Consider the following 8,549-nt stretch of genomic DNA (forward strand, 5'->3'; position numbering starts at 1 on the left):
TTATTCAATTTACATGTGTGATGAGGCAATCATGGAAACAAGAATGCAAATTTCCAAAGTGGACAAGGTACCACCCCCTTCTCATTTTTAATAAAGTGTGTACATATACTCATGCTATTTTTTTCACCTTTATCAAGAACTAAAAAAGATAACTTTAAAATCGACATAAGTAATTGGTCGTTCTAGAATATAAATTTCATAACATCATCATCCGTAACGACCCACTAAAATCGAATGATAGATTTAACTTTCTACATGTAATTCGTAAATAAAAGGTATGTTTTCCTTTTGTCTTTTTTGAAAAATTAAATGAGAACGCCCTTAGAAGAAAATAAAAGGTTAAAAGCAAATTTTTCGGTAGTAGAATTAATTCAAGATTGGAGCTTTTTTATGTATAAGACACCACTACACGTATAAAGTCAAAAATTCCCAATACAAGTGCCATTAGACGTAATTTCACTCACAAAGAATAAGTATAGAGCGAATTATATTTGGTGGTTTATGTAGTTTGCTCAAAACTTGTATTAGATCGTTAAAACGGTAACTTTTCAATTAGGGTTTTTGAATTTAATATTGAAATCAAATTTCTTAAATTAAAATATAAATTGAATAATTTTTTTAAAGATTATTAAATTGATGAAATGAATTTTATGTTATAAAAATTCATGTTTAGAAAAGAAAATAAAATTAAAAGTTCATATATTTTTTGACTTAGGCATTGAAATATATAAACAAATTATTGAAAATTTACGTACGGTTAACATAAGATTATTAATATTTAGTTAAACTATAAGTAATTAAAATAAAAACAAATTACAAATTAAGGTTAAGAAAACACCCATCATTCACATAATTAAAATTTTTGTTTCAAATTTTACAAAAATAATGAATAATTATACAATTGTAACGAAAATATTTTGTTGTCTAGAAACATAGAAAATTGCAATATATTAAACTTTTTTTATTCCTTTTTATTCCAGAAACCATATGAAATCTTTCAAGTTATTACGTTTTTAATAATATTTTTATTATTATGTTTATCTAACTCTCGTAGTTTATTTATAATTATTTAATAATTAAATTTAATAATCTCTCACAATATTGATCTTTTAAAACATGATTATTTTTTCCATAAAAAACTAGTTTTCCTAATGAACAAATTTTTATCTATGACTATATACATTAATCGTACTTAACTTTAATATTTTGTTTGAATATTTCAATGCTCAACCCAAAAGATACGTGAAAATCTCTTGATTTTCTAAATCAAAGAATTTCTAACACAAAAGTCATTTTGACAATTTAATAGTTTTTCAAAATATTTTTTTTTTATTTAACTAGAAGGGTACTTGCACAATGTAGCGAGATATATCTCGATTTTAGTGTTTCGTTTTTTTGTCTTAGTCGATATTATAATACGGTTTTATGTGTTTTTGAGAAAACGATAATGTTTTATTTTTGAATAAAATATAAATATGAAGATATCATAAAAAATATTGATATTATTACCAGACTAACTATTTAAAATCTCTCTTTTTTGTATTTTTTTTAATTCTTTATTTTTTATTTTTGGGTAATAATATAATTTTTTATAAAAATAATAATTAAATATTTTGTTAGAACTCAATAATTATCTTAATTATATTTTAGTTTTTATATATTTAAAATGAAATATATATCCTCTATATGATTCTGTTTATCTGAAGTTAGTTACATAAATTCAAACATGAAGCTTTAATAAGTTGTACTTACGCACAATTTACTTGTAATCTTGAATTTTAAGTAATTTGCATCATAAACAGTATTTTATGTATAAAAATGTTTTTTAAAAGTTTTTAACAAATGCTTTATAATATTAGAAGGGTACTCGTGCAATACAGCGAGATATATTTTCATTTTAATGTTTCGTTTTATTTTTTGTTTATGTTGATATAATACAGTTTATGTGGTTTTGAGAAACACAATGTTTTTACTTTTGAATAAAAATAAATTAAAAGACATCATAAAAATTTGAAAAAGTACATCGATATTAATGTCAAATTAATTATTTAAAAACTCTATTTTTGTAAAATTTCTTTAATTCAAATTTTTATTAGAATTTAATATAAGTCTAATAGGGAAGTAATTTATTTTTGACTTAACAATATAATTTTTATAAAGATAATGATTCTGTTAGAACTCAATGATTATCCTAATTATATTTTAGATTTTTTATATTTAAAATGAGATGTTTATCTTATATTTGATAATGTTTATCTGCAGTTAGTTATACGAATTTAAAAATGGAGCTTTAATAAGTTGTACTTACGCACAATTTACTTGTAATCTTAAATTTTAAGTAATATACATTAATAAACAGTACTTTATACATAAAAATATTTTTAATAGTTTTTGTCAAATGTTTTATAATATAATATAGATATGTACTTTAATTTAAGAAATTTGTTTTATGATCGTATATATAACACATTTTTAATAATCACAGTTAATTTTAGAGTGAATTACACTTTTATTCCTTGTAGTTTTCCCAATAACATATTTCTCTCTTATAATGGTTATTAACTGACAATGTTAACTTTAGAGATACATAGTGTTATGAAATTGAAAATTGAAGGATCATTAATATAAATCATTTTTTTAAAGACCAAATCCAAATTTTAAACAAATCACAGGACCACTAATATACTTTATGAGATATTGTTTATCACCAAACAAATTTTGAAGTTTTCATAAATACCTGGTTTTTTACAAAATGAAATACTAAGGTTGAAGGATCAGATTTACATTGGAAAAACCAAGTAAAGGGATGTTAACACATATAAAATTTTGATATGCTTATTATATTTGAAGGGATGTTAATTTTATTAATCTATACTATATTATAAAATATTTGATAAAAAAATTTAAAAACTATTTTTTATGCATGAAGTATTGTGTACTAATGTATATTACTTAAAATTTAAGATTACAAGTAAACTGTGCATAAGTACAACTTATTAAAGCTCCATTTTTGAATTCGTATAACTAACTGCAGGTAAACATAATCAAATACATGAAAAACATCTCATTTTAAATATTAAAAATCTAAAATATAATTAGAATAATCATTGAGTTCTAACAGAATCATTATCTTTATAAAAATTATATTCTTAAGACAAAAATAAATTACTTCGCTATTAGACCTAAATTAAATTATAATAAAAAATTTAATTAAAAAATTGTACAAAAGGAGGAGAAATTTTAAATAGTTAATTTGATATTAATATCGATATATTTTTTCAAAATTTTATGATATCTTTAAATGTACTTTTATTCAAATGTGTAAACATTATCTTTATCAAAACCATATAAACCGTATTATATCAAAAGAGAGAAAAAAAAAATAAAACAAAACATTAAAATGAAAATGTATTTTGCTGCATTGTGCGAGTACCCTTCTAGTAGTTATAAATTAGTTACTTTCGATTATAAAAAGATGTAGTTTAGAGTTGCACGTGGGTTGAGTTGGTGGATTAAATGCATTTGAATAATTCAACCATTGGTTTACGGTTTGAAAAATCTCAACCCAATCAACCGAAGCAAAACTACAATCCAACCCAACTCAAATCATGCGGGTTGGTTGGGTTGGTCGGCTTTATCGAGTTAAAACTTTGCTATATCATTTTATAATCTAACCAATGTTTATGTTAAACGAAATAAAATCAAAATGATAAGATATAAAAAGCTAACAATTATCCCCTCCTTTTCTTCAATTAGGCCGGAGAATAATTTTTGTGTAAAATCACCGGCCATTAATGTATAATTTGCTTGGGAAAAATGGTAAATATTATCATTTTATATTTTGCATTTTTATTACTTTATGGTCATGTTTAGTAGATAAAAATGGTAAGAAGTTCGGGCAATCGGTGTTGCATCCTGAACGAGATCTATGTGAAATTCCACTTGAGGTTCCGGTGGTAACCCGGGTAGATCATCCGGAAAGACGTTCAAGTATTTTCGAACCACTTCTACATCTTCCAACTTCTTCTTTTCTAACTTCACATCGAGTACATAAGCCAGGTATGAGGGACATCCTTTTGATAGGAACTTGTGAGCCTTTATTGAAGAAATAATCGAAGTGTTCTCTCTTCTTCTTTCTCCATAACCTGATGCCATCTCCCCATTCGATGTTGGTATTCAGATCATTTTCTTAGAGCATAAGATCTCGACATGATCCTTAACTAACCAATCCATCCCTATAACAATGTCAAATCCCCTTATGGACATAGGAAATAAACTCACCAAAAATCGTTTTCCGTCAATCTCTAACGTGCAATTATCAAAACACTCACGAACTAGGACTTGCTCACCATTTGCTACTTTTATCACTAATGAATTAGGTAGTGTGACAACGGGAATAACAAATTGCTTTCAAAAGGAAGTGGATACGTGTAATAACCAAAAAAAAAGGAAAGGAATTAGTAGTCGTTAAATTTCAAGGACTTATAGTGTAAATGCAATCAAAGTGAAGGATTTAGACCCTAAAAATTAAATGTAATTTAATGGCAGGAAACCCAATGGTCATGAAACCGACGGTCATTAATCTTGGCTTATCGTTTCATATTTCGTGAAACCGCCGATGACTTAGTATAAAATGGGAGTTTGTAGCTTTATGTGAATTTTAGGGGTCAAGAAGGAGAACTATTATGAGAAAAGGCGACGATGGACGCTGTAATGAGAGTCGACGGTGTTGTACATCACATATAGTTCGACGCCAACCTGGAGACGCTAGCCTCTTCAGAGAACAGTTTGGACTACGAATTGTGATGTAGACACGCACTATAATATATTTATTTTGTGAAAAATATTATTCTCATCAAGGCATACTAAATTTATGAAGCTTCGTGGAAATTGTTCATTGTAAAAGTTGTTGTTCGTGTATGAAAACCGTGGATTCACAAGGTCTAAGGCTCACCCAAAACTCTTTTAAAACATTTTCACCCAGGTGGCTATTAGAATAGAAAGAAAAGTTGGATAAAGAGAGAAATAAGGATTAGCATCAAAGAAGGACATGTGCAGATCAAGGCATTGTTATATAGAGCAAAGTATTTTCGTCAAGATTGTAAGTATAGATGGTGATATAAATTGTAAAATTAGAAATTTTATTTCCGCTGCAATGTAAGTGTTTGATTTTGGGATACTAGTTTTGTTATATTTAAGTATTCAAAATTTTGGGATGTTACAAGTGGTATCAAAGCAAAGTTTAAATGAATTAGGTTACTGAAACCAAAACTTAAACTGAGAATGGAAGATTTTATTATTGATAGATGTGTGAATAAAGATTGATTTAAAGTGATGAGAGTGGTGATTTAAGTTAATTTGGGGTTAGTCTTAAATCAGCTTAAAGCAGAGAAGTCGTTAGAAGGTTTAATATCATTGGATAAAATGACATTGATAGAGATGTGTGTATGCAAAACACATGGTAAGATGAGGTAAAATAGATATAGAGTCATGTTGGTGGATAAAGTTTTGGTGAAAAACTCCACTAATTTGCTTTAGCGGTGAGAGCATATGTTTAGTTTTGAGAATAGTAGTAACTCAAAGTATTTGATGATATAGTGAGTTGATTCATCCCATATTTGAGTTGGGTGATCATTTCTTATATCAGTTGGTGGAAAGATTAGCAATGAGGTCATTCGTGTAATCAACATCAGATCCATGATAAGAGCTTATGATCTTGATTAGGTGCATGACTAGTTGAAGGATTTTACAATCAAGAGTTGGAATGTCAAAATAATATGTAAACCATATGAGAAGATCTAAGGGTTCTTACGTGATTACTCTCTTTAAATAAAAGACGTCATAATGGTTCGGAGGCTACTTGGGAACTTGATAAGGGGACGAGATTGAGATGCCCTCATTTATTTGCATAGGGAAAATTTCGAGGACAAAATTTTGTTAAGGGGGAAAGTTTGTAATAACCAAAAAAAAGGAAAGGAATTAGTAGTCGTTAAATTTCAAGGACTTATAGTGAGAATGCAATCAAAGTGAAGGGTTTAGACCCTAAAAATTAAATGTAATTTAATGGCAGGAAATCCAATGGTCATGAAACCGACGGTCATTAATCTTGGCTTATTGTTTCATATTTCGTGAAACTGCCGTGACTTAGTATAAAATGGGAGTTTCTAGTTTTATGTGAATTTTGGGGGTCAAGAAGGATAACTATTGTGAGAAAAGGCGACGGTGGACGCTGTAATGAGAGTCGACGGTGTTGTACATCACATATAGTTCGACGCCAACCTGGAGACGCTAGCCTCTTCAGAGAACGGTTTGGACTACGAATTGTACTGTGAGTTACACGTGATTTATTTTTAAAACGGTTGTATGCCTTATTTATAATTATCCACAAACTTGATTGAAGTTCTCGATATTTTTGATATGCTATATATGGTTCGATATTTTTATAATATGTGTTTTGAGTACTTGTGTGACAATGGGGATGTACTACAATATGATTTTGTAAAGACGAGCATGCTTTGTGAGCTTGTCTAAGCCATAATTGCGGACATGCTGTGTGAGTTCGCCAGGTAATGCTGTATGAGGTGGACATCTCCCATGACGCTGTTGCTTTGTGATGTAGACACACACTATAATATATTTATTTTGTGAAAAGTATTATTCTCATCAAGGCATGCTAAATTTATGAAGCTTCGTGAAAATTGTTCATTGTAAAAGTTGTTGTTCGTGTATGAAAACCGTGGATTTACTGGGCCTAAGACTCACCCAAAACTCTTTTAAAACCTTTTCACCCAGGCGACTATTAGACTGGAAAGAAAAGTTGGATAAAAAGAGAAATAAGGATTAGCATCAAAGAAGGACATGTGCAGATCAAGGCATTGTTATATAGAGCAAAGTATGTTCGTCAAGATTGTAAGTTTAGATGGTGATATAAATTGTAAGATTAGAAATTTTATTTCCGCTGCAATGTAAGTGTTTGATCTTGGGATACTAGCTTTGTTATATTTAAGTATTCGAAATTTTGGGATGTTACAATACGAAAGAACAAATTGCACCTAAATCAAATAAAACACACGCAGGCAAGGAGTTGACTAGAAACATACCCGATACCACGTCGGCAGTCTCTTTTCCTGTTCGGCCGTCATTTAAAATGCTCGGCTCAGCTCTCTTGGCGAGTTCTCTTTCTTAGGTGAGGTTCCGCTTGAAACACCACGGTTGCCTCCTACAAGCTTCAGATAATGCAATCCCGGCTTATGTGGTCCTTCTTCCCATACTTGAAACATTTAGGCGGGGTTAGATTTGGTTTGGATTTGCATGGACCATGGTGTTTGCTTTTGCATGAGTGACACAATCTTGCCCCTTGGCGGGAGTCACTATTCTTGTTACTAGAAAACTTTTAAACTGTCTCATGGGTCTGGTTGACCCTTACCATTTCCTCATTTCTCCCATGACAGCTCTCTCCTCTTTCCCTTGGGGGCGGCCATCTTCTGTGAGTTGCGCCTCTTTCATAGCTTCTTGAAAAGTTGTCACTTTATAGTTTCGTATTGACGTTTCATCTCGACCGATAACCCCTTCAAATTTTCCTTGACCTTGGACTTTTCATCTGAGGCTAGATGCCCCACGAGGACGAGTTTCTCCATGAATAAATTGGAATATTCTTCCATGGATTTGTCTCCCTTCTTGAGTGCCCGTAACTCATCCTCGATGTGGTTCAATGTTCTCTTGTTAAAGTCCTTATCCATGACTTTCCCTTTAGAGACTTCCTACGGAGTGGAATGACAACGGCCCCAAAGGCGGACTTTGTGATATTCCACCATTTAAGGGCTTGACCCCTTAGCATTTGTGAAGCATACTTCACCTTCTGTTGCTCTCCACAGTCACTAGAAAGGAAAGCTTGTTCGATATCCTGTATCCAGTTCATTCAAGCAACCGGATCAGTGGTCCCAAAAAACTTGGGAGGGTTGCTTCATAAGAAGTTCTTATACGAACAGTTTCTCTACCTGCCTCACCCCCACGACTCTTTTCTCTTTTGTGCCTACAACCCGAACTTCGCCTCCTGAGCCACCCGTAACATTACCTACAGTGGTCTCATGTCTCTGATTGCTGATGTGTTTGTCTTCCAACATTTTCATGAACTGCTCCTCTCGCCTCTCCATGGCAGAATTCTTGGCTTGCATTATGCTAGCCAACATTATGCATCATGGGTCCACCTCTTGAATGACGGGGTCGACAGTATTTAGATATATCGGTAGCACTACATCAATAACACCTCTCAATATTTGCGGAATTGGGGTCTTTTGGGTGTTGGTGGTTTTCCTTGGTGGCCTTAGTGGTTCTCAAGCAGTCACACTTGTATCATTACCCTCCTCTTGAGTTACCTGACGACTTCAAGTATTAAACATGGTGAATTGTCAGACACACATAACACATACCGATTAATTCTTTATAAGATCAACAGTTTGTAACGCACTAATACATTCATCAATCATCATAACAACAATAATTCCAAGCATGCTTACGTATCAATAACATTCACAATAGCATGGACCATA

Source organism: Cynara cardunculus (genome assembly GCF_001531365.2).
Source record: "Cynara cardunculus var. scolymus isolate 2C chromosome LG 3, CcrdV1, whole genome shotgun sequence".
NCBI lineage: Eukaryota > Viridiplantae > Streptophyta > Magnoliopsida > Asterales > Asteraceae > Cynara > Cynara cardunculus.